The 27,810-nt window shown below is 38.6% G+C and overlaps 1 protein-coding gene across 1 annotated transcript in view; it reads right to left on the bottom strand.

Annotated features, from left to right (window-relative positions):
- The window catches only part of cdh19 (cadherin 19, type 2), a 291,932-nt gene that overhangs the window by 189,145 nt on the left and 74,977 nt on the right, over positions 1-27,810 (bottom strand). The window contains exon 6 of the mRNA XM_034706572.1: positions 15,016-15,130. The gene's annotated coding sequence lies outside the window, so the exon portion shown is untranslated. The remainder of the gene's footprint in view (positions 1-15,015; positions 15,131-27,810) is intronic.

Here is a 27,810-nt window from a genome sequence, read left to right as displayed (position 1 = left end):
TTTCAGTCATTTTTCCAGTTTGATTGCAATTTCTGAAGTACCTGAAATTCTGAATTTGGACATATTTCATTTTTGGTTGTGTTACCTTTTAAAGTTTAAAAAATTAACATAAAATCTATTATAAAATAGAAATGAATTGTGGAGACAGAAATAATAATAAATTATATTCAGTCATGTGTGCGCACATATTTTGTGCCACTTCTGTATGACATGGTGTCCTCGTTGGGCCACCCCAGTCCAAAAGATCCGGACACAACCCTGCTTTGCACAAATCTGAAACTACATCTCATAATCGACAAGCTGTTTATCTGAAAAGTGAGGTATACTTAACACACTATTTATATTCTTTGGGCACATGGGACAACAGTTTTTTCTTACAGATTTATTCATACTAGGGGATCAAACGGTAATCTCTTGTGCCCAGAGACTAAATATAGTATGATGGGAAAACAACTCCATCTCTAAGGGGCACAATCCAGTATTTGGTATCTTTGAATTAGTGACAAGTTGAGTATCAAAGATATGAATAAATGATCTGTTTCAGAAAAAAATAAACATTATATATATCTAATAATATCAATACTGGTGTTTAATCAGATTTTTTAAGTCCTGGCTTTGACTATCAATACAGTGTGACTCACTCCATGAGGTTGAAATATATATCTCTGTCAGCCAAAATATTTAAAGCTGTGATGTTTGTACACACCTCTTAGTATTGATGTTGGTATAAAGTATATCTTGGAGAGACTAATCAAAACACAGAGCAGCTGGTTAAACGAACATAAACAAAAACTGGGTACAGCTTTATACCAGTAATAAAATATGCTGATCAGTGTTTGTAAAGCCAATAAGTTGTCATTTTATGTATTATTTAATGGCAAAAACAGAGTAAGATGCAGTTTTATAGCGGTTTGGTGAGAGGCTATTTCCTGGATGGGACCAGTTAAAGCCTGGACTGTTGCATCTTTAGACATTTATTAAAATCATATTCCTACAGATTATTGTTTTGGGTAATTTTTTTTTGCCTTAATTTGACAGGACAGCTTGAGAGAGACAGGACACATGTGGAAATGGTGGGGTAAAACATACACCAAATCATGCCTGGACCAGGAATCGTCCTACCACCAGTACGATGAGGACTACAGCCTCTGTACAAGTGATTTAGATTTATTTAATCTAAAATATAAATGACTGATTTGAGTTGTCTGGTTATTTTTTTGTTCAACATTTGACAAAGAGACCAGCATTTTCTCTTATTGAATAATAATTCATAAATGCCCAAATGTGCATTGATTTTCAAAAAGATAGTCCATTTAAATTGACCTTTATCAAAATGTTCCATTTCATGTCTTTGTAACACATGTCTGAGGTATTAGAAAAGACATCAAATAACCTTAATGCATCTCCCCTCCAAGAAATGTGTGACATTTGCCTGTCTCAGCACGCAGCCCTGTGCACTCATTGATCACCTCAGTCTCTGTATATCAGCTTTCTGTTCAGCAACTTCATTTAATGGGGGATTGCTTTCTCCATTCTCAGTTCACATGTTGTCTGCAGCATGTAACCCCGCAGGGAATACTGTTGCATGCGGTCTTTTTACCCCCACCATTCAAAAGCACACGCTCTATGCACACAGTTAGTCCTATCAGGATCTCTGCAGGAGGCACGCACAGTAATCTCTTGCAGGACAAAAGTCTTTCACATGGAGAGGAGATGCATGGCAAAGAGAAAATGGTTTCATTTCAAATGTGGTTATGGTCTTGAACTCACATCAATCCAATAACTTCACAAAACTTGCATATTTCTTTAAGAATAATGACAAAATAAAACTTGAGAACTGCAGAGAACATATTCTTACAGCTGATTTCAAGGAGAAAAAACATCAGATTTTTTTTAGCATATGTTTTCTCAGTGCAACAACCGCCCACATTGCAAAGGAACAAATTGCCCATTTTTAGCCGATCAATTCATGACAATTACAAGGGCTGATAACATCTATATATATGGTTAATATTGTTGTGTTCACGGCTTTTATTTCTGTACAAAGTGTTTCTTCTAACACTCTTCTCTTGGCAACAACTGGGGGAACTTTTGGGTGCAGCAGGGAGATTTTTCTCATAGATTTTCCACTTAAAAATAAAACAAAAGAATTGCTTTAAAAAGAAAAAAGAAAAAAAGATGCAGTACCACTGACAGCCACTGGGGCGTGCCACAAGGAGAAATTTCTAAATGCTGAAATTGTGGTTTCTGCCTGCCTGTTTTTCATCAGCCGTTCTATCAATGACGGCAAAAATGTCCAAAAAATATATCTTCATAAAGGAAAATAAAAGGATTCAATACCACTGACAGCCACTGGGTGGTGCCACAAAGAGAAATTTCTAAATTCTGGTTTCACAGAGTTACTTATGAAAGAAAAAGCGAGTACAAAAATCCAAGTTCTTTCAGAACATTTATTTTGAATGACCTACTCAAATTATATTTAAAGCGCCTGTGAGAAACTTCTGGTTTGTGTCGATTTTGGCGCCCCCTGTGGTCAAAGGAGTCTCATCCTTGTGCTGATTTTATCCTGAACATTTTAAGTTAATGTTTTCCAACAAAAAATCGTATCTCTGTGGATATTTGAAGTGGGTCACGTTAAAAAAAAAAGCTGTTTCTGCAGTGGGTGGCAAAACTCATGTCATCTGACACCTACCCTGTGTCAGCAATTACGTAATGAAGAAATACAGTACAGAAGAATGTAATCCTGTCATTGATGGTCTGAATTGTTTCTGTAGCTCACAAGGAAGCATCATTATTTCAGTCTGTTTCATGACCAGCCTAAAACTCCTTACAGTAGCTTTAAAGACAGTTTGTTGTTTTTTTTTAAACTATACTTGAAATTATATGGTGGTTTCTATCCCACTCCAGCCTCTTCTGCTGCCAAATCTCAATCTTTGTTGGGTGTTTTCAGCACACTGAATGGCCATTATAACATTTCAGCACCGTAGATATGACTTTAACTACTTGTCAGTGAGTATGCTGTTATCGTCTACTGGCAGAGGCGGAATGCTGCTTGTTTAGCTTAAGGAGGCATCATTTAGAGGCTGTAATTATGATGGAAGCGAAGAATAGGAGGAGGCCTGCTTTCTTAGAATAAAGAGCGAGATGTCTGCATCATGGTGTGGCTTGCATGGATGAATGGGTCATACAAACAGGATATACAACCAGTAAAATCTTCAGCTACAGTCGAATGTATATCCAAAAGTCAGAATTGAGTTTGGTAAGATAAGATATACTTTATAAGATAAGATAAGATATACTTTATTGGTCTCGCATTGGGAGAAATTCTTTTGTTATAGCAGCTTACAACACGGGACAGGGGAAAACAACAGTGTACTAACATAGTTAAAAAATATAATAACAGTAATAATAGCAATTATAAAGGTCAAATAAAATAGAATAAAATATGATAAAATAAGATAAAATAAAATATGGCATTTATTACAGATGTATACACACTATGTACAATTATATCTGATAAATAGGTACAGATATAGGATGCTTATTTTTATACTTACCTAGTAACCAAAGTGTTTTTATTCATAACATGGCAACAAAGGTGAGGTAATTTTCTGCTACTGGGAATGCAGTGATAAAAATAGAGGATTATGGCCATTATCAAGTGCTGTTGCCTTCATTTAAAGCCCTCTAACAGCAGTGATAACCACCAATAATTGATCCGATATTTGCCTTTGTGCGTGCCTCAAAGGTAAGATTGTATCAACATGTAAAGATGAATCCATCTTTTCAGAAACATAAAGGACACATAATAGAGGTGTTGTTACAGTGGATGTGGGCTATATCCCACACCAACGCAGCATGGTTAAATATCGACATCATTTCAGTGATTTTTTGCAGTTTTCTACTGTAATAGATAAAAAGGAGTGTAAACTGAGAAAAGCAAGCAAATCTTAACGACTCTAGCTTAACATCGCTAAAGCTGCAGCGATTTCTGCATCAAGTCCCTGCCTCTTCTCCTCAGCATTTGACATGAATCTTCCTTTTGTGAATGCAACAAAATTTGCATATTTACTCAGAAATCTGACCCAATATCCTGCAGACTGCATCTCTCTTCTCCGGAGATTAAAGATTTGCAGCTTTTCTCCGGGCTATGAGTTTTAACCACATTACGCTGCTGGCCGCACCATCACTCAGTGATGTCAGGGATGGTATGTCTTCTCTGGCAGTAGCAGCAGCAGCAGCAGGAGCAGTGGCTCGGCTTTGTGGCCTCAAGTTGAGAGAACTGTGTGAACTGAGGGAAGCTAATGCTTGTTCCCTCTTTCTCTCCTCCACCTTTCACTGTGTCTGACGTAAGCTACATCGGTGCTCGATTATCATGTTACATATTGCCGGTAATCAGGGCAGTCCTCTGATGCAAACTTCGTCTCAGTCAGTGGTGTGCATGGATTTGGTTCACTGCGAGTTCAACCCTCACTGGTGAGAAATGTTGTGTCTGAAACACTGTTAGAAGTTCCTCTCAGCTGCAAACTTGTTATTTAGTCTCACAATGTGTTTTTTATTTATTTATGAAAAATCTATAATGTGTGTGGGGGTAAAGAATCACTGAATATAAACTAGTTTCTGTATCTCAAGGCGAGACATTTTCTTGATTTAATGAAGGAAACTGCAATTTTTTTTCTGATATGAAATTAACTCATAGATCACTGAGCTTAAGTGCAACACTGTGGCTTTACTATAACTATCAATATTACCACTTTAATGGGATTGTACCGCTGTGACTACTTTTATGATTTTCTATTATTTATTACTAAAAGTTACACTTTTATGGAACTTCATTTCACAGTTATATATTTAAGGTTTTAAGCAGTTTGGAAAATAATCTTCATCAGTGCTACTTTCATATCTTGTAGTATAAGCATAGGCTTATACATGTTTGTTGGTGCACATCAGTGACTGTATATAACGATGGATGACGTGTCTCCACCTCCTCCAATTGTTCAAAAGTGAAGCCAAAAAGCTGATAGATTGGGCATTAGCTACCAGAGTTACCATTGGATCCCAGGTGTAATCATCCCATCCGTTCTGCTTTAACTTAAACATACATACATTTAACGAACTGATAAAACAGCAGAGAGCTGGTTCAGTCTGCTGTGGAACACCATCATCTGTTAGTTTCAGGGTTCTGTGACTTTTATGTTAATGTTCATAATGTTTTCTCTCACCCTTACCCCTCCACACAGCTATAACACGTCGCAGGAGCCACATGATGTCAACAAAGCTGTCAATCATGAGGCGCCAATGGCCTAGCTGGCTGTTTGAGTGCACCCCATGAAAAGATGTTATAGCACTTGTCCATTTGCTGGATATCTTTTCTCACTCTCTGCTCTCCACAGTTCCTGTCTCTCTATAATAAAGGCAAATACACCCAAAAATACAAGAAAGAAAAAATAAATAATAATAATCATAATATAAATACAGTGGGGCAAAAAAGTATTTAATCAGCCACTGATTTTGCAAGTTCTCCTACTTAGAAAGATGAGAGAGGTCTGTAATTTTCATCAGAGGTACACTTCAACTATGAGAGACAAAATGAGAAAAAAAAATCCAGGAAATCACATTGTAGGATTTTTAAAGAATTTATTTGTAAATAATGGTGGAAAATAAGTATTTGGTCACCCACAAACAAGCAAGATTTCTGTCTCTCACAGACCTGTAACTTCTTCTTTAAGAAGCTCTTCTGTCCTCCACATGTTACCTGTATTAATGGCACCTGTTTGATCTCGTTATCTGTATAAAAGACACCTGTCCACAGCCTCAAACAGTCAGACTCTAAACTCAACCATGGCCAAGAGCAAAGACCTGTCGAAGGACACCAGGAAGAAAATTGTGGACCTGCACCAGGCTGGGAAGAGTGAATCTACAATAGGCAAGCAGGTTGGTGTGAATGAATCAACTGTGGGAGCAATTGTAAGAAAATCGAAGACATACAAGGCCATTGATAATCTCCCTCGATCTGGGGCCCCACGCAAGATCTCATCCCGTGGGGTCAAAATGATCATGAGAACGGTGAGCAAAAATCCCAGAACTACACAGAGGGACCTGATGAATGACCTGCAGAGAGCTGGGACCAAAGTAACAAAGGCTACCATCAGTAACACACTACGCCGAGAGGGACTCAAATCCTGCAGCACCAGGTGTGTCCCCCTGCTTAAGCCAGTACATGTCCAGGCCCGTCTGAAGTTTGCCAGAGAGCATATGGATGATCCAGAAGAGGATTGGGAGAATATCATGTGGTCAGATGAAACCAAAATAGAACTTTTTGGTAAAAACTCAACTCGTCGTGTTTGGAGGAAGAAGAATGCTGAGTTGCATCCCAAGAACACCATACCTACTGTGAGGCATGGGGGTGGAAACCTCATGCTTTGGGGCTGTTTTTCTGCAAAGGGGACAGGACGACTGATCCGTGTTAAGGGAAGAATGAATGGGGCCATGTATCGTGAGATTTTGAGCCAAAACCTCCTTCCATCAGTAAGAGCATTGAAGATGGAACATGGCTGGGTCTTCCAGCATGACAATGATCCCAAACACACCGCTCGGGCAACGAAGGAGTGGCTACGTAAAAAGCATTTCAAGGTCCTGGAGTGGCCTAGCCAGTCTCCAGACCTCAACCCCATAGAAAATTTGTGGAGGGAGTTGAAAGTCTGTGTTGCCCAGCGACAGCCCCAAAACATCACTGCTCTAGAGGAGATCTGCATGGAGGAATGGGCCAAAATACCAGCTACAGTGTGTGTAAACCTGGTGAAGACTTACAGGAAACGTTTGACCTCTGTCATTGCCAACAAAGGTTATGTTACAAAGTATTGAGTTGAACTTTTGTTATTGACCAAATACTTATTTTCCACCATAATTTATAAATAAATCCTTTAAAAATCCTACAATGTGATTTCCTGGATTTGTTTTTTCTCATTTTGTCTCTCATAGTTGAGGTGTACCTCTGATAAAAATGACATACCTCTCTCATCTTTCTAAGTGGGAGAACTTGCAAAATCAGTGGCTGACTTAATACTTTTTTGCCCCACTGTATATATTAACTGCTAAAGAGAAGTATGGCTCTCTGTGTTGGAATCAGACCCTATGTAAAAATCTCACTTAAATCTACTGTTTTTGCAGCGTGCTCCCCTCTGCTGTCTGCTCTACCCAGACTCTTGCTTCCATTAACTGCCCATCTGTTCAGCCTTTCTCAACAGACTTCCTTTGCCTAATTTGATGTTCATTTTGTCACCACCACTTAAATTACATCCTGCCTTTACTTGAAAACCGCTCCTCCAAATGGTCTCTTAGCTAGAGAAATGTTTGTCTGACGCACAACCACAACCCTTTGAATGTTTACTCCAAAACTAACTGGGATAACTTCTAATTGTCACAACGCTGCACCTCAGTTCCTCCTTGTCAGATTTGTATTTGGGTGAAAGAGTTCAGCTGAGTTTTCTAATTAGAAGAAGCCTCAGAGTGGTGAAATGATTGAACGATGTCAACCACTGTAAACTAACACTCTAATCACTCTCATCTGCAGCTGCTCAGGGCTTGGGTTGAGCAGGAGGTCCTCAAGTTGTTGCTAAGCGACATTTTCAGGCACTTCTGATCAGAGACAATAAGTGGCTGATTGCCAAAAACATGTCATACAGGGATCCTGATGCACTTTTGATTGACAGGTGGCAACTAGTGTCCACACGTCTAATGTAGCTCTCCTGCTGTTTGTGTTTGCAGTTTGAAACTTTCTGAATCCAAACTTTGCTTGTCGAGTGAAAACAAATCCCCAGACTTGCCTATTGAAAGCAAGAGGTGTGTGCCCCTTATTAAAAATATTTCACGCTGTGAGCAAAGGGAGGTGTGATCCAGGTCGTTGAAAGAGTCCCCCCTTCCTCCCACTGCAAAGTATTTCAATTTCCCCTGAAGATGCTGCAGTTTCTCAGCATGCCTGTGTCCTGCATCCAGCCCCTTCTTGCTGCAGGCAGAGGGGAAATTTGGCTCCAACTGTTCAGGTTTCAAAGATGGTTTCAGTGCCTTCCATTAGGGCCGTCTGTCAATCAAAGTAGTCTCACAAAACAAACCCTGAAGCTGCAATGTTTGCTGGGTGCCTGAGGAATCCTTGTTGTCCCTCAAAACTGTTCAATACTCAGCTAGAGAACACGAAGGCATTCATCTGATTAGCCCGGATATGGATGGATATGGAACACTCAACACAGATGGGCCCTTCATGCTAATTTCATTTATGTCCATGCACATAATTGAAAAATATTTGATAGCAACAACGAGAAATACTGTACATCATGAGGTTTTCTTTAATACGGTAAAAAACTAATTTTGCATTTTTATTTAATTTTAACCCACATTCTGTTGTTCACAGTCAACCTATATGCCGACGATAGATGTTCTTTGATAAGTCTCTCCATTAACCAAGCTCCAGTATTGTTATGTTTTACATTAGAGCTACTTTAACCATTGTTAACCCTAGAACACTAATGTAGCATTTAGTAACACCATCACTAACATTGGGTATATTTTACCCAATATAATATACCTGATAAAAAATACTTCACATCAAAATATATCATAGTACAACAAGACATTGCAAATTGAAGCACTCCTCTTGTATTTCCCAGTATAAAACATCTCTTAAAACGCAAAAAAAGGATCATGTTGAGACCCTATAAAATGCTCCAAATTAGTGAAAATTAGGGAATCATTAATGATAATTAATCTTTTTTTTTTTTTTTTACATACAGTTAAGCCCAGAATTATTCATACCCCTGGCAAATTTTGACTTAAAGTTACTTTTATATAACCAGTAAATTTTTTCTTGATTGGAAATGACACATGCGTCTCCCAGAAGGTAATAAGACGATGTACAAGAGGCATCATTGTAGAAAAAATTATTTCTCAGCCTTTATTTATATTTGAACAAAAAGTGGCATGTCCAAAATTATGAATAATTTCAGGCTTAACTGTATATAATGGAGCTGGAAACTTGTTCTTTGGGCCACCCATTCCTGGGATATGTGAGCCTTATCCAGTGATGGCACAGTCTCCCTCCATCACTGATAACTCTGGGAGAGATTAAAATTTGTCTTTACTCTCAATCACTAACGTCGGGTGAAAATCACCCGAACATGTGCCTGTTGATAAAAACAGGGAAGGTAGAAGGGAAACAGGCCTACCTTGGGTGACATCAGAGAACGGCCTGAAGTTACCCAGGGACCCATGCAACTCAGACAGCAGCAACATAATGAAAATCACATACCCACAATTGCATGGGTGAAAATCACGCAGCGTTAGTGTTCTAGGGTTAAGGTGACCATATCTTCAAAGCTCCAAATACAGACACTTCAACTTTACTGCAAACCCACATGTATGAGCTCATGGTACGATTGGATTTCTCATCAGTGCACTAACCTCCAGCCTGTACCCACCGTTTCTGTTGATATGGTTTTGTATGTCAGCATTTCCACCGTGGGCGACTGAAACTGGACACTTGCAATGTGTGCAAAACACAGCACATTTGTTGCCAGGTACTTTTCGAAGGAAGCTATAACTCCCCTGGGGCCTTAATGACCCGACAACTAGCCTACCTGACATTACACAGCAGGTCCTGTCAGTATGATGAGCTGGGCTGGCTAAGCAACAGCAGCACGCTGAGTTTGAATGACAAATGTACACAAATCAGTACTTAACTTTGACTCAGGATGCATTAGGGATGTTTCTCTATTGGGTAAAACAGCAACAGCTTATTATTTGATAGGTTGGTTATGGTTGTTTTGCTGATTCATAAGTGACAAGTCTTCTGCACTCTCAGTTTTCTGCTTTTTTAAGAGCAAAAAGACAAATTGTTGGGAATGACTTCTTACCTGACCATTACTGACTCAATAAGTAATAACTTGAGTTATTTGAACCATGCTTTGTTTGTCAAAGCACTTTGTAAATATTTGTTTTTAAAGGTGCTATATAAAGTTATTATTATTATTATTATTATTACAACTGCTTATTCATTATTATTAATATTATTATTATTATTATTATTATTATTATTATTATTATTATAACAACTGCTTATTTATTTATTATTATTCATAAATGTCATTAAAGTACAGCCGCTTTATTACTTGCAAATTATGTACAATAACTGTCTATTTCTTTAAATAGCAACAATATACATATGAATATTTATATATATGTTAATATTTTAAGCATTTTTTTTAACAGATTTTAATTCTGCTGTATGGAAATGCTACAGAATCAACTTTCGTTGTATTTCTTTTAACAATGACAATAAAGTGCCTATCTCTATCTCTGATCAAGACAGTAACCTGTAGACACATACAGGGGGAGAGAAAAATAACACAACAATTCAAGATGCTGTGTGCAGTAAGAGAGCAAAAGTACTGGTGTATTAGCGGAGAGGACAAAAGGAAGGGTTCAAACTAAAAAAAGGTGTGCATAAATAATCAGTAAATTTGCATTTCACACTGCCCTGATATGATGAAGAAATTAAACTGCAGACACATACAGGGGGAGAGAAACAGGAACAGCCAGTGAGCCAGGGAACAAAAGTACAGGTGTATGTGGGAAATTAAAATATTCAAGCTGAAAGAAAAAGAACGGAGGAAGGTATAAATAGTATAAATAGTAAATTGGCATCTGATGCAAATAAATTAGATAGCAGACCTGCATGGAGAGAGAAACAGAAAGAGGTGGAGCAAAATGCTGTGTGTAGTAGGGGGAGATAGGTACTGGTATATGAGTGAAAAAGACAACATAATGGGTTTAAGCTTGAATGAATGAATGCTTAGAATGATAAAATCTTCATGTCTTGTCAATATGAAAAATCATTCACACAGGGAAAAAGAGAGGAGAAACATTCGAGGTCCTTTCCACGTCACTGACAGTGTTTGTGTTGTTGATAATAACGCCTGAAGATGATACTTTCCATGTCTGTGAATGTGAGTAGCCTGCAGCCTCATATTAAGATAACCATGTGTATGAAAAAGTCCTTCAGTGAGAGCAGCATTCACCGTTGAGGGGATTGTAACTGTATGAAGCTTTCATTGTCACTGTCTACCACTTTAAAGCATGTTATTCTCTTTTTTCCACACTGGTTGCTGATTGTCATCAAATGCACCGTGCTACCTTTCAGTGTCATATGCATCTGCCTAATGTCCTTAATTCCTGCTGCTTAATGTGCTCTGACATCTGTTGTCGTTTCTGTTTGCTGACGCCTTTTCATCCCTCCATCGCTCAGCCTGTTCTTTTCAGTCTGCGGCATCTCACCTGTCCTTTCTGTTTGCACATTTCTTTGGTGGTTTGGGCTTACACATAATCGTTATCTTTGCAATTTGCACATCACTTGTGATATTTGCATTTTTCCATTGCTTCGATGTGATGGAAACAACAGCTGGCAGGTAAGCAGGTGAAAACATCAGGCAGATGCAAATGCCAGGTACTGAAGTTTTCTGTAAAATGCCCCAAAACGTGTGTGATATTTGTCTAAATTGTGGCCTGAATGGGACTTCAAATGAGTCTGCCGTAGAACTTAATGTTTATTTATTCCAGCATATCTTAACTCAGTTTGTGGGTGACATTGTAGAGTATCAAGTGCTGAGAGTATTGACTGAAAACAGAAGGACATAAAAAATACAACAAAAGGCTGATTGAGTTTCTGATGTCTCCATCAAAGAATACAGGCTCAAAGATCAAAAGAATCATCCAGGTGATTATAACTTTGATCTTCTTTTAAGAGCTCCTGCCAATCCTCCATACTTGTAAACATCACTCCAAGTCCTTCATCTACAGAGGCTCATGAGGGCTAAGTCATAAAAACAGGAAACAAAACACTCTAACGAACGCAAAAGTAATTCAAGGAGACACTTTGAAAGTGCATATGATGAAAGTATATTGAGGAACACATGAAATGATTGTACTTCAGTGACAAATCCTTTGATAATTTCTTTCATCCGTACAAACTCAGCTTAAAATTCTCACACTGTCCCTGATGCAGAGTCACAAAGTGAGTCACAGGGAACAGAAAACGACTCCTACTTTTGTAAAGGGGGTCAAGAGAAAGGTGTAAACGGCTGAGTCCAAAACCACATAGGGGAGAACGAGGTTGGTTGTCACACTTTTTACTGTTTTGATGATTGCTCATCATCAAAACATCTTTCAATAGTGATTCCTACATTAAATTAAAGCTTAAGGTGTTGGCTTGAAATGTGTATCCCTCTCATTTTCCAACTCATTGTAACAAAGAGGCAATTAACTATCAAAGACACTCGGACACATTGTGACAACCAACCCCATCACAGAGATGGTTGTCACACACTATGGGGTTGGTTATCACACACAATGGGGATGGTTGTCACACACTATGGGGATGGTTGTCACACACTATGGGGTTGGTTGTCACACACTATGGGGTTGGTTATCACACACAATGGGGATGGTTGTCACACACTATGGGGTTGGTTATCACACACTATGGGGATGGTTATCACACACTATGGGGTTGGTTGTCGTTGTCACACACTATGGGGTTGGTTATCACACACTATGGGGATGGTTATCACACACTATGGGGTTGGTTGTCGTTGTCACACACTATGGGGATGGTTATCACACACTACGGGGATGGTTATCACACACTATGGGGATGGTTGTCACACACTATGGGGTTGGTTGTCACACACTATGGGGATGGTTGTCACACACTATGGGGTTGGTTGTCACACACTATGGGGTTGGTTGTCACACACTATGGGGTTGGTTGTCACACACTATGGGGTTGGTTGTCACACACTATGGGGTTGGTTGTCACACACTATGGGGTTGGTTGTCACACACTATGGGGATGGTTGTCACACACTATGGGGTTGGTTGTCACACACTATGGGGTTGGTTGTCACAATGGTATTTCAATGGGAACAATCTTTTAAAAAAGGCAAGAAAGCAGAACTAAATTTGAAAGTTTAATTGCACTGACAAGTGATAGGCCTACATAACTTACTGCATTTTAACATAAAATGAGCGAGGAACATGAACAGGAAACACATCTTTAGGCCAGCCTATATAACAACATAAGGAACAAAACAAATAGGCTGTACAATAATGGCCTATTCAACTAAGCTACATGCAGTCACTGTCTGAGTTACAGTGATGGCAAATGTAGGGTCTGCACACTCCAACTAATTTCACCATGTGTGATTTTGCAAACATAGGGGTTGTTTGTTACATGTGACAACCAACCCCAAAGAGAATGTGATGACCAACCCCAACTGGATTTTTTTGCTAGCATCAAGGCTAACAACCATCTAACAACTAGTTAGCTAGCTAATAAAAAAATCTAAACTATAGCTTTCCCCTCACACTTTGCAAGGGTAACACTTGTTTTGTTATAAACCCATCGTTTAAAAGCCTAGAAGAAAAATACTGAGGAGCTGAATATTTAAAAATTGACATGAAAAACACAAAAAGTCCTGACACCTCAAGTTCAGCTGTCTTACTCCAGAGAAGACTATGTAGGTGAGGTCTGATCCTAATTCTGGAAATGTCCATACCCCAATTTGAGAGACAGTGCCCTCTGGTGGCGAGATATAACAAGTGTGCCAACCAGCCCGTGTGACAACCAACCCCGTTCTCCCCTACTAATGTATCGCCACATACTCAAACAGTACATACTGCTGACTACATTGAGGTTAGGACCTCTCTACATTTTATATGACTACCTCAAACACAGATTTCCTTGCACGTTTGTCTATGAAATAAAAGATCATAAGCAACCTTTCAACGTTTGCTTCTGAGGTTACGAAAAAGGAATACAAATCTAATCCTTCACCACAACATATCTGAACACACTAAAGCAGGCATGTCAAAAGTATGGCCCGGGGGCCAATCATGGCCCAAGGTCCATTTATTTATGTCCCCAAGCTTCCATCTTAAAATGTGTTATTTATAGCACAGAAATGAATCACCTTCTGATTCATCTGTACATTTGAAGTTTCTTTAAAGCGCACAAACAAAACTGAAGTCCCTCCAGAAACATCTCAAAAAGCTTCATATGGACTACTTGTATAAAAGCCAAAGCACTGGGGATTCTGCAAGACGGCAATAAAGAAGAAACACAAGAACTCTTAAAGTTGACAGCTTTTCTAATTAATGACTTTATCATGATGTGAAAATGTTCTTGATGAACACTAAAAGTTCAGAAGACACAAAAGAGGACACAAGACAAGATCAAAATTATGAAATTGTGCAGAAAAGGCAAAATTTGGTGCATAAAAAATGTTTGGAATGCAGGAAAATAATTATTTTGTTCTTAAAATGTTGTCAGCATGTCAGAAAAGTCTAAATAACAACATGAAAAAGAAGTGTGATGAAATCCAGATCGTGATCCTGCCATAGGAAAATAATGAGACAATATTTTTCCCACATTGCCCGACCCTAATGAAAACATGTTCCTCCAGAAGAAGATAACGTTTTCTAATGTTTACTTGGCTTGTGGAGAACTGAGGACTACATAGTTACTCATTTATTGAGGAAAAAAAGTAAAATAATTGTTATTAAATAGAGATTTCATTTATAACCTTTATGATTCCTAAGTCAGTGCGAGCCACTGGCCCTGAGGTATTCTGACAACGTCAAATGTGGCCCTCTTTGAAAAAAGTTTGGACACCACTGCACTAAAGTTTCAGTACCTATGGACTGCTGGAAAACGTTCTCACTAAATCTTAAATGAGAACTCCCTGACCAATCTGTGTGCACAGGTGTGAGACATTTAAGGCTGTCTCTGTAGTTTTTATGTGGCTTTTGCACAATCTGGTATTGATTATATTCCACAAATAAGAAAAAGAAATGTGTTTGCTAAATACTTATATATAATATAATAAATTGAGAATCTAGGAAGAGAAGAATACTAACAACAGTAACAAATTCATCACCACAGAGAGAGTAACAGAGGGATAAACTGACCTGAGGTTGTGTTGAAGTGATTTCACCTCCATATCTGGGCAGTTCAGTTTTGGTCTTGGCCAGTCAGCATTGCGCCATCTACAGGTCGTCCAAAATGCAGCCGCCCACCTGCTGACTGGAAAGAAACGGCGTGATCACATGCCTGTGAACTTTAGGATCCAGTTCAAGGTCTTATTAATTGTTTTTAAGTGTTTAAATGGTCTAGCAGCGTCTTATTTATCAGACCTTGTACAGCCTCACAGTACTTCCAGAGCACTTAGGTCATTTAACCAGCTGCTCCTGGCAGTACCTCGGTTCATACTCTCTACTCGTGGGGACAGAGCCTTCTCAGTGGCGGCCCTAAAGCTGTGGAACAGCCTACCTTTCCAGGTTAGAGCTGCACAGTCTGTGGAGCACTTTAAAACACTGATGAAAACCCATCTTTTCTCCTTGGCAATCAGTCCCATCTAAACAAGAATCCTTGGCTTCTCACTTTTTACTCTTTTTATTTCCTAAATTGAGCTCTAACTATTCTATTATTGTTTTTATTTATTGTTATATTTGTGTATGATTATATTGTATTTTAAAAACTGTACAGCACTTTGGTCAACTGAGGTTTTAAATGTGCTTTATAAATAAAGCTTGACTTGACTTGACTTGACTAATAAAAGACAAGGATGAAAAAAAAAAGTTTGATAAGTTGTAAGAGACCAGAATATGACAAAGCACACTTTGTATTCAACTTTAGGACCCTTGTCAGTGTTACTTTAAAACACTGTATTTTGTTGAAGAAACAGTTGGAAGGGTGAAAATTAGTGTACCTGACGTGTTTAACGTTAAGCATTCACTGATCTAAGTCCTGCTGCACGGTGCTCATGAAAGATTTACGAACACAGGCGCTGTTGATACAGTACCTGTTCAATTCCTCTGAGGTGTACAATACGAGTTCAGAAACTAGCCATGAATATTTCAGGATGCTAATTTCAGCGCCCCAGAAGATAATTTGAATTTTAAAAAGGCTTGCTTTTATACGAAGTGACAGGAAGAAGAGATGAAGATTGTGAATCTATTTTGAAAAACTGCTTGGACCAAACATCCCACAAACAACTGAAGCTTACAATAGTCGCTGTCACTGCTGCCAACGCAAAACTTCTCATTCCTTTTTTGCTGGAATTGATTTTGTTCTGTTTCCCTGTTTGCTGATGCAGATATCGGTTTGTGTAACACGACACATTGACTCCGCACAGAAGCGAATAAACATCCCTCAGAAGTAGTTCCAATCCCAGGGAGTGACGTGTGATTTTCTACGCAGGTGCCAAATTAAACATCCCACTGTGACTGATACATCATTTACTACCAGTGCTGTGGTTCAGCTCTTCGCTGAGTTGAGATTACAACTGCAGAGATGGAACATTTCCCCCCCCCCACCCCACCCCCCTGTAACTTTCAGAGAGTTGGTGGTTTAATCTGACGCTGTCAAGAGCCATCTTTTCGCAGCAAACACATCAAAGAGCCCGGGTGAGAATCAGTGTTCTCCGTGGTGCACATTATTCAAATAGGGGAACTTGCTTCTCTCTTAGTAGGGCTTCTGCATCTCAGAGCTTTCTGTGGGTGACATGTTGCCGTGAAGGGAGGGAATAGGAGATGAGTTTCTAGTGTCACTCATTTCAGCATCCAGAGGGAAACCAGAGTGTCTGAAAAGGGACTAAAAGATGAGACGCAGTGCAGAGATAAATGTGTCTACTTCACATCATGCAGTGTTTTGGCAGGAGAGCACAGACCTCATCCACAGCTTGCACCACTGGCCCTTTTCCCCCTAGCTCTGACTGTGATGTACACAGCCTGGTGTGTATGCGTTTGTGTGTTTGTGTGTCTGTGTGTTTGTGTGTGTGGGAGAGCTTTACATAAATTCATGAGACTATTTGGCCCTAATTAAAATCCATAAACAAGCGAAGTGCAAGTTCATCTGCAGTTCACAGCAAAATGTCTCATTGATTTCCTGTGTTCTTGTAATAGCCGAGGAGTTCTGAATGGTGGACTTTCAGGGCAAATTCATCGGTATACAAATAATCTTCCCCTCTAGAAAAATCATTCTCTAAATGGATATTCATGCTACAAGTGTTTTATGTTCCAACCTTTGTTTTCTGTATTTTACATTTTTCTGTTATTATTTACAGAAAAATGTCTACAGAGAAAAAAAAGTTCTATGAATTGGTGGGCCACACTTTGTTCCAGGCTTAAATATCTTAAAAGCTTTTGTATGTACACGCATAGAAATTGGTACAGCCATTTGTGGTCCTCTGAGGATAGATCCCAGAGTCTTTCAACTGGGAATGGACTGTTCATCCAGTCCCACCAGTGGGTCAGTGATTCCTATTATGCAAAGAAACATCTTAAGAATCATGCACTGACTTAGCTCTGGTCATTGTGCAGACATTCATGGTTCCCAGATGATGAACCCTAAATACTTTGGTGTTCTCCTGACTGCACTTCTAGATATGAACTTGCAAAACAGATAACTCACTTTTAAAAAGTTTAAAAAAATGTTTAAAAAAACATTTTTTTTTCTATTACTAGCTTTAGGTATTATCAATCAATTGTAGTTGGGTGGCTTTTACTAAGTCTAAATTACATTACTAATGTTAAAAGGAAATGTGTTTTTTGAAAATTTAGAAAAACGGAGATATCTGTTTTTGCAAATGAACTCTTCATATGTCTTGTGGTTTAAATGTGATGGACTGAGATGAACACCTTGACAAAAAAAAGTTTTTATTCTGTCTGTCCTTACCTTTTTAATCTAGCTTTTAATTTGGAGTAGTTTATTTTAGCCCTGGACTGCATTATTATTATTTTTTGTATTATTATTTTTATTATTTTAGTCATTATTATTTAAAGCATTGTTTTAACATGTATTTATTTATCTTATTTATAAAAAATAATTATCTATTTATCTATTAATTTCTTGTGTTCTGCTGATCTTGTTAACTCTACCTTATTTTTAACTTCCATTCCTAATTATTTTATTAATTTTACTGTGTTGATTTTCTTTTATTTCTAAGTATTTTTTTGTAATCATGGCTTTTATAATTTTACCATTGCTGTTGCTTTCTGTCTCTCTGTTATTCTGTGAAGCACTTTGGGCTAGATATTTTTATGTATGAAAGGTGCTTTATAAATAATGTTAAGTTGAGTTTTCTAATAATTGTCCACGCTTCCTATTAGAGTTTTTGTGCTAATCAACTAATGCTAATGCTAATGACAATTATTGCTGTAAAGTGTTAGGTATGTAAATGTATACCTTCACATCCCTCAAACATAAGAAAAAGTAAAGCCAACTGAAGTGCAGTGAAGGCAGAACATAATATGAAAGCCCAAAGTTATCCACAGTAACTCCAACCTTCCCTCTAAATAAATTAATTTTATCTTAATATTAAACACAAATTACATTTAAATATATTTAGAATTTATCAGCAAAACTTGAGCTTAAATGCAACCCTGCCAGCTTCAAAATAAAAGCCTGTACTTTAATCCATTTGAGACTTTTCCCAAATTTTGAATATATCACAAAATAAAAACTTGCATTACAGTGAAGACTGTAGGGGTGCACAGGGGGATATTTTCCATATCTTCCTCTTTGAAACCGGTTCCAATAACTAGACTTGAGAATCGCACCATACCCAGTACACCTCTAATACCAGGGAGATGACAATCAATACATTTCATTGTTGGAAAGACACAGAATGTTGACATTTTACTGGCTCTGACTGATATTAAACATCTCTGATAGCACTCTCGCCACTGTACGGCACCCATACCAGTTCCGGCTCTGAAAAAAACCTTCTAATAGACTGTAAAAAAATCTGATTAAAAAAAGCTACAGTTCAGATAGTCAAAGTATAAATCATTGGCTTATAAATAATAGACTTAGCCACTGTGACGTTGCCCATTGGTGACTGCATGTACAAAGCCTCGCCTTTGGCTGCCACCATTTTTCTTTTTCTGAAGCCATATATGAAGGGGGGCTGACGCTAGAGGGGTGCAATGGGTTGGCAAAATGATAAACAGTTGACCCCTGAAGCTAATTCATTAGATGTTAAATTAAATAATAATTTGGAGCCAGCCTTGAGTGGCCGCTTGAGGAACTGCACTTGTTGTTGCACTTCTGCACTGGCTTTCTTTGCACCAGTGGAGGTTGCTGTTCAAACCAACCTCACTTTCTCACCACACAGCTGGCGAGTATTGGCTTGAAGCAGCTGTGCATGTCCAATCACTGTTTTCTAAGCTTGCAAGAATGTTCAAAGACCACCAATCTGATGCCAGCTATGTAACCATCCAACAAATACTTATCTAGAACACTGAAAGCCTTTATTTGTTATTTTCTAAAACATTTCACATCATCTGTTTTTACTCATTATATTTTGTATATTTTCTACTTTAATGTTTGGTAAGAGTGAATAAATTGAACCCATCGAGCTGCTTTCATTTCCCCCTGTCCTCTGAGGTTTCCAGCCTGTCCTTATTGTCATGGTGCCATCATTTCCTGTCTGGCTGACACACAGTACAGCTCTGAGGTCTGGCCTGGAGCTGCAGCTCTGCAGGCCAGAGAGAGTCAGACTTCAAAGAGAGTCAGTAGAAGAGTGACCAGTGGCTGGATGTACCCTGCATAATTCCCTGGCAGGACTGAGATCTCGTGTTCCTGGCTTTGTTTAGGTTGCAAGCTTGACCTGAAGGCAGTGCGATGCTGTCTGGAAAAGATTTCTTGTTTCTAGTTTTCTCAATAATGGTGGATGTTTCTGCTGTGATACTCTTGTTATCCTTTAAATTCATTGAATTCTGTGAAAGCTTCAACAGATAAAACATTAGAATTGCATATTTTTGAAATATAATCATGCACAGTAAGCAGTCTTGTCTTGCAATGTCTTGGAGGAAATCTATAATTTTTCAAGTTTAAAATTGCTTAGGCAGGACCGGTGGGGAATAAAATAAGTGATAAGGACAGTGGATTCCCTGTAAAGATGTGTCTGCAGCATACTGAGAATGTCGAGATTAAAACATACTTTGATGAAAAATGGAATTATGAACACAGGCTTGTCCTCACTGAAGGATGCCTGACCAGAAAAACGGCTGCCTTCTTGAGCCTTGAAGTAAATCCCTTGACATCTCCTGATGTGATTTTCAATTAATTCTGAAGTTTCTTGCAAAAACATGGAAACTTTCCCCTCTCAGGGAACATCCTTTTGACGTGTGTTGAATGACTTTTAAGGGCATGTCTTGAAATGTCTGCAAAATGCCACCAAATCAATGTTACTGCATTAAGGTGGCCACACTGAAGGTGAGTTTGTGCTTCTTTGTTTTTAGGGCTTCACAAAAAACAACAACCTCTTAAAGTCTGTTATCTGATAAAATGAAAATGTCAAGCTATAATTTGTATTCCAAATGCCTTCAGTAGCTCTTTCCTTCCTTGGTTTGGATTCACTCTCCTCTGGCAGCAGAGCTCCTGCTAATTACAACGTATGTAGTAATTTGGAGAGATAATCTGAGCCTTCCATATTTATGAAGGCATTGGCTGAAAATCGCTGCCTCAAACACATTTCCAGACTCACAAGTAACACTCAATTTACATGAGGTTGGAATATTGAAAAGTCCTTGGCAAATCCTCAGCATAATTATAGTTGAGCTCTTCATTGGACGACAACTTGTGCCTTGTTGACATGAAAACTGTTCTTCAGAGGGACATTTTTTGCCTTCAGATATGACATGAAGCCAAAGTCACATTGCTTGTTTGTTGTGTTAGTAAGTGGTGCGACTACTTAATTGCCTCTTGGTAAAAGTGATTAAAGAAACAGAGCACCTTTAACCGCACCTGACAGGCATGCCACAGCAAAGTGAAACAACCTGAAGCAACGTTAAAGAACGCCAACGTTGCAAGATACCAGAAAAAGCAGGTCTCTCAGCTGTAAAGTTCTGCTGCTTTATCAAACTAACTTCATGCAGCTCAAAGTCTCAGACAAACTTTAAAGACAAACTTTTTAAAACATTCCAGTTTCTGATATTGGTTCCCCCCCCCCAGTGGTAGTTACCAGAAAACAACAACTATCATTTCATTACCTCAATATTAAACACATTGTGGCTTTGATTGAGAGTTCAGTTGAATCTGTTCACAAGACTCACATCACTGTCATGTCAGTGCAGCAGCTATGGAGCTAAAAGCAGCAGCAAGTTAGCCTAGCTTAGCATAAAGGTTGAAACAGCTAAGTAAGATGGATGGATGGATGGATGGATGGATGGATGGATGGATGGATGGATGGATGGATGGATGGATGGATGGATGGATGGATGGATGGATGGATGGATGGATGGATAGATAGATAGATAGATAGATAGATAGATAGATAGATAGATAGATAGATAGATAGATAGATAGATAGATAGATAGATAGATAGATAGATAGATAGATAGATAGATAGATAGATCTTTATTTGTCCTTAATAAGGAAATTTGTTGTCAATGTCTGTACAAGAATACATACATAAAACATACACAATAAACAAACACCCACCCAGCCTCACAACCACCCATACCTAAGGTATTTAGATGTCCTCGTCTTCTTGAGGATTGTCCTGTTCTCAAGCTGGATGACCTAAGTCCCAAAAAATATCTGTTAACATCCAGATTTGGGGGAATTTGTTTGACACATTGGTAAAATTTGCCCCATGTACAGAAAATATAGTCCTTGATGTTGGTGAGGCTTGGGTTCAAATTGGATCTAAGACACTAGAAAGCCCCAAAATATTCTTTAAAAGAAAGATGTCAGTTTTCCAATTTCTACTTCAAACTAAGTTATTACACCTGGTTTGAAACAGTTTTATAATTTAACTTTTTTCATTAATTTAGTCCTTGCCATTTTTAGTTAGTTAACTTCACACTTTAAGTAAGCTGTGCTGATTTTCTGACTGGAACAATGATTTATGTGTGTATGTCTATAAATGAATGTATTTTTGTTATGTGTATGCAGTTGCTAACTGAGTCACAGGCAAGCATCTTAAAGCTGGGGTTGGTAGTGAGATTTAGATACACTTTTTGTTATACTGGTTAAAATGATCTTTATGTCCTGATGGCAATCAATACATAATGTGTTCTTAAAAAAGAATGAAAAAAAGCTGCTATCTACAGCTGGAGTAAACCTGGGAAAACATCAACCAATCCCTGCCATCAGGAGCCAAATTATGAAACCAATCAAATCCCGTCCTGCCGTTCTGCCCGCCTCCTGCGCGTACATTTCGTGTTTGTTTGTGTTTTTAACTTTCACTATGATAATGTTTTGGTGTTTTCTTACAGCTGAAAAAGACATGAGACACAAACAATGTGCTGAGGACCTGTTTTGATTCAGTCACCATCATATGGTCGCGAAGCAGCGGCGCTCATGCATGTGAGCAGGGGCGTCGTTTTGGAGGAGCTCCGAGGGGAGGGGGGGAGAGGTTAGACGGAATCGTGAGGGCATGCTACATTCAAATTCATGCTAGTTTTCCATGACTACCAACCCTAGCTTTAAAATATAACACTTGTGTCTCTTTCTGATAGTCAAAAGTTATTAGCAAACTGAACAGAAGTTGATATGTCAATGGACGTATCAGGTAGCAACATTTAGCACTGCCATGTTTGTTTAGTTTAAGGTCATGTTTGGCTGTGAAACATTTGTTGAGATTTCCTGTTTTGAAATGTGGGACTCTTGTTGAAAAATGGAATCTGTTAGTATGTGGGGTGCTGGGTTGGTCATATCGCCACTTTTGACACACTTCGACAACAAAACTGTTAAATCTATCATTATTTATTGTCATCTTCGGGTCTCTCACATTTTCAACATTCTTAAAATCTTTCAATGTGGGCCAGGCTTCAGTCAAATGATGTTGCTCAAAGACTACTGTCTCTACTCTAAGGTAAGCTAGCTATCAGCTGCAAACTAAAACTTTAGCCTGCAAAGAGAGCAGTACTTTGGTATCTAACCCTCGGCAAAGATGCAACTGTGCATTTTTCCCAAAATGTCAAAGTATAAATCTCCATTCTGAAGCACAAAAAAGCACACCTACATCTTATATGTCAAAGTCTGGTCAAGAGCAAGGAGCAGAATTGTGCATCAGTCTTTTAAATAGCTCTATTTCCTTGCTAATAAAATGTGAAATTGCAACATGAATATGATAATACACCAGAGGAAAAAAAAGGCACAGAGGAACATTCCCTCTCAGTCTTTTGAATTATTTTTTTAACAACCCTTCATATTACACCCCTGTCCCCTCTCTTTAGTATGTTGTGTGCCACTTCAAGGTTTTTTCCCCCGAAAACTATAGACATGTTGGAAAATGATGGCACCATTTTTTCCCCACTTTCACATCTCTCAAAACATTTTTTGTTGACATAAACACTGATTCATAATTGGGTTTTGCACTTAAAAGTAAGGCAGTGTGATTAAAATCTGTCATCAAACAAACAATGCTGGGTCCCGCTCAAACAGGCAGTGTTGATGTTGCACGTGCTTATCATTTACTTTATCATTTTCATGTAAATTTGGCAGCAGCAGCAGTGAGGCAGCCTTTTAAACAAAGCTCACAGGAGACATTTAAATGTGTTACAATAGCTGTGGGATTTACACAGTCTGCAGGAGGTGAGTGAAACCAACCGTCCACCAGCCTGACAGCCAGCTCAACCCTTGACAAGGAAAAAATCACATCATGGTCTGCTTGGATTGATTAGCTTCAGGCTCCTGCCTCTTGATTGGCAGCTTCAATTCTACTCCACTCAGCAGGGTAACATGGTATCGAGTGTCAAAGTGCTCCACTGATTGAGCTCCACAGACCACACTGAGGACAGGGGGAAAGTTGAACCAGGTTTTAAAATTCATGCTGGCAGCTTGGGTATTGGTATGTACATTTCCATATTATCACTACTGCAGCTAATGTTAAGAACATGCAGGTCATGTCCTAAGAATTTCATGGAAGAAGTTGTTCTAAGTCGTTTTGCAGCCTTGAAGAAATTTACAAGCTAAAGATAAAAGAGGACACTTCTTAGAGCTGATTCCAGCGTTTCTACATGCATAACGTTTGAATACTGAAGACAGGAATAAATTAATGGTTCCCTATTCCTTCAACTGAGTGTAACTCATTTTAAAGACCTTTATTTTGAAATGGGATAAGCGGTATAGATAAAGGATGGATGGGACAATAATTCATAGTCAATTTTTTTTGTAAGTTTGGAGGAAACATCAACACATAGTGAACAAAAGTGAACTTAAAACAGTAAAATACAATCTGAAATCTCTGGAAAATTCGGGGCTTTGATTTCTGATGTGAATCTTTTAGATTTTTTCCAAAGAAAAGCAGGACTATCCATCAGATATTAAAGGGACCTAAATGAAAAATGTTAATAACTCAAATTTTTATCTGCTTAGAAATATGCCAAGAGATTGCTTTCATACAGCTTGCACACAAAAATCCCACTTCTTTTGGATCATAACATTACTTGACATCAATCTTGTCAAGCAATAATTCCATATAGATTAATACTGTACATGCTGTTACATCTATGGAAGCATTCTAAAGCTCTTTATCTTCAAAACGTCTGTGACTTTCTGGCATATTACACCGTTTCAGAATCTAAGGATGTTTAAAAATCTGTCAAGTTGATCAAAGGGAGGGCGCTGACAAGTTCAACATAGCTGAATTCATCTTAGGTTAGAAATGCATATGTTGTGTTGTCATATGTAAGCTGTAGCTCAGCCAGCTGCCACTAGCCAGGGCTGTAGTTCTGGTTAGTAGCGTCTGCCATAATGCCAAAATGCTCTACTACCCAGATCTAAACAAGCATAGTTGACAGATAGCATCCCATAGCGTGGCGTGGTTTTTCAGTATTTTGATCTAGGAAATAGAGACCTAAGCAATGTGTAATCAGCACAGGAATATGGACGTTAATCTGTGAGTATTGAAAGCTGGTGTTGCTAGCTCTGCTAGTGTTAGCCACAATCAGCAAACCAGTTTGACATCATTTAGCTGTAGACTCTGTGATCCTGTGTTTAGCTTTGTTGAAAAAAATAGTGCTCAATGTTGACTGTTTTCTGAGTGTTTTCCTATCTTCATACTAGCTGATGAGTCAGAAATTAAATTTCCATCTATTTCCAGGACTCGGAATTTAGTCACTTCAGAGCATCCCTACTGATTTCAGCTGGAACTTACTTCAAATTGTTAGCCACATGCTAATGATAGTTAGATAAATGCTCAAAATGATGATGCTAACATGCTGATGTTTAGCAAGATTGTTGTTTTCCTTGATGTCCATCTTAACTCAGTGTACTAGCATGCTAACACTTAGTAGTTAGCCTTTAACACAGCTTACAGCTCATTTCAATGCATTTACCATTACTTTTATGGTATTTCATTACATAGTAAAGCAGTGGGCTAACAAGAACATGTTAATGTTGGATCTAGATGCAGTTTATGGATCAATGGAGTTATAACAGCTCATGAGAGGCAGATGAATGTCTGTTTCAAATTTCATGGCAACACATCCAATAACTACTGACATATTTCACTCAAAACCCTCAAATGTCAACCTTATGGTGGTGCTAGAGGAAAATTCAGAGGGTTACCACAGTCTAAAATATTAATCGTCAATGTATTATTGAAGTTGCTACCAAATCTTGTGTCAATCCATCCATTAGCTGTTGAGATATTTCCGTCTGGACTGATAAACCTACATTGCCATCACTTCTGATAGAGTGTGACTGCTAAACAGCATCAAGGACTCTGCAGTGTAATTAACAATATCGATATTGTCCTAAAAAATGTGCTAAGTGAGAGTTATTTGCATCACCATAAGTATTGATTGCATTTAACATCAATTAACACTTTGTGTTGTGTTTTGCAGTTCAGTTCTCTTAGCATGCTTACTGCAGCACATCTGTTGTCTTTGTGTATTCATTAGGCGGCTCTGGACCATAGAGGTCACAGCTCCTGTTTGATAAGCTTGTCCTTCTGCCCTCTGCACAGATGATTTGATTAATCGACATCAATTAGAGCGGCTTAGGGAAGCAAGCAGGGAGAGCACGGTAAAGCTCTCCTCACTGTATATCTGGAGGACCAGTCGGTCGCATATATGAAAGCACTGTCCTGTTCTGCATAAATCACCCCTGTTACCACATCAGGTGCTGCAAAAACATGACTGCTTATGCATTAAGGATATCTGAGTGGTTCCGTTTTGATTATTCTTGTCTGAAGGCAGTGTAATTTATTCCGCCAAGAAATGACTTCTAACCAAAGATCAGCAGAAGAAAACATGCTTTTCTTCTTTCAGCGATTCCACATTCTTGGATAAATGGCACCGGCAGAAAGCATTTGCATGGTTAGGCAGAGCGGGCCCATTTATCTTAATCAGGACTAATATCGCCATCAGGGAGATAGAGGGGCTGAGCTATCTATCACATTCCTCCACAGTTTTCTTGGGGCAAAAAATTACCTTCGATCAATCTCCAGAAGCAGATAAGTCCACCGCAGAGACTCGGAGCTTCATTACTTCAAAAGGAGGAGGGTATTTTTTTGGAGGGGGAGCTGCCAGGTCAAATTCCATCTGGGATGAGCTATTAGCTATTTGAGACCACACAGTCTGCAGTGAATCAAAATGATCGCTCATGGTAATGTTTCCCAAAACATCAGGTTTTATTCCGCAGGTTGCACTCCTAACCTTCCTCTATCGATTTCAAATACTGTGAGATGCTGCTCAGCTGAGTCTAACCTTATATTGATATTAGCATTACACCATATCATCCCATGATAATCTAAAGATAGTCCATTTGCTTTTCGGTAGGTGTCGGTAGGTGTCGGTAGGTGTCGGTATGCTGTAAATAAACTGCAGAGTGCAATGCTAAAGCGAACAGATCTCAACTGTAAAGCTGCTCATAGTTCCCTTTCAAGCACTGCACTTTCAGTTAGCTGATAACTCGATAGCACTTCAAGACCTCTATAGCCCCAAAGCACCCATCATTTAGAAATCCTCCTGATGTATCAAGCTACAAAGAAGATAGTTCAAGCTTGTACACACTTCAAGGTTGCATTATGAAATGGATGGAAATATACCTTGTAGTGTTGAGCTGTGGTTGTGTTTTGCAAGATTTAATTGGCTGTTGTTGATTTCTGCTGATGTTGCTAAAATAAAATCATCAATTAATAACTAATTAGGCTAATTTGCAACAGTTTAGTAACATGACATGGTATTATATGGGAATTCCAGGGAGGCTGAGTCTCTCAGAATTAGGGTTGCAAAGGGGTGGAACATTTCCGGTAAATTTCCGGTAAATTTCCATGGGAAGTTAAGGTGGGGAATTTTGGAAATATTCCAAATTGGAAACTTTCTATGTGAATTTATGTGAGTTAACTGGGAATTGAGGGTAATTTAATGGAAAGGTATCATATCTAAGCATAAATATTTGTTTTGTTTATAAGCAGAACAGATTTGGATAAGCATCCAAAATAGTAATCATCTGTGCATGTGATGGAGGAATGTACAGTGCATTTAGGGGGCGTGGTCTCAATAGCCCTGCAGTAAGCAGTGTGCTATGTGCATGTGATTGATAGCAAAGATATTCAACTGCACTTGAAATCTGGTTGTTTTAGTCAGGATTATGCTAAAATATATATCCCCAACTATATTTAAGATCCCTATGTATTTTTATTTATTTTTATTCCCGTTTATTCCCCTAAATTCCCGTTAATTCCCATGGGAAGTTTCCAACTTTGAAGATTCCCGGAATTTTTCCAACCTTACTCAGAATA

Source organism: Notolabrus celidotus, chromosome 17 (genome assembly GCF_009762535.1).
Source record: "Notolabrus celidotus isolate fNotCel1 chromosome 17, fNotCel1.pri, whole genome shotgun sequence".
Taxonomy (NCBI): domain Eukaryota; kingdom Metazoa; phylum Chordata; class Actinopteri; order Labriformes; family Labridae; genus Notolabrus; species Notolabrus celidotus.
The sequence above is the reverse complement of the archived record's forward strand: the minus strand, read 5'-3'. Positions and strand labels throughout refer to the sequence as shown.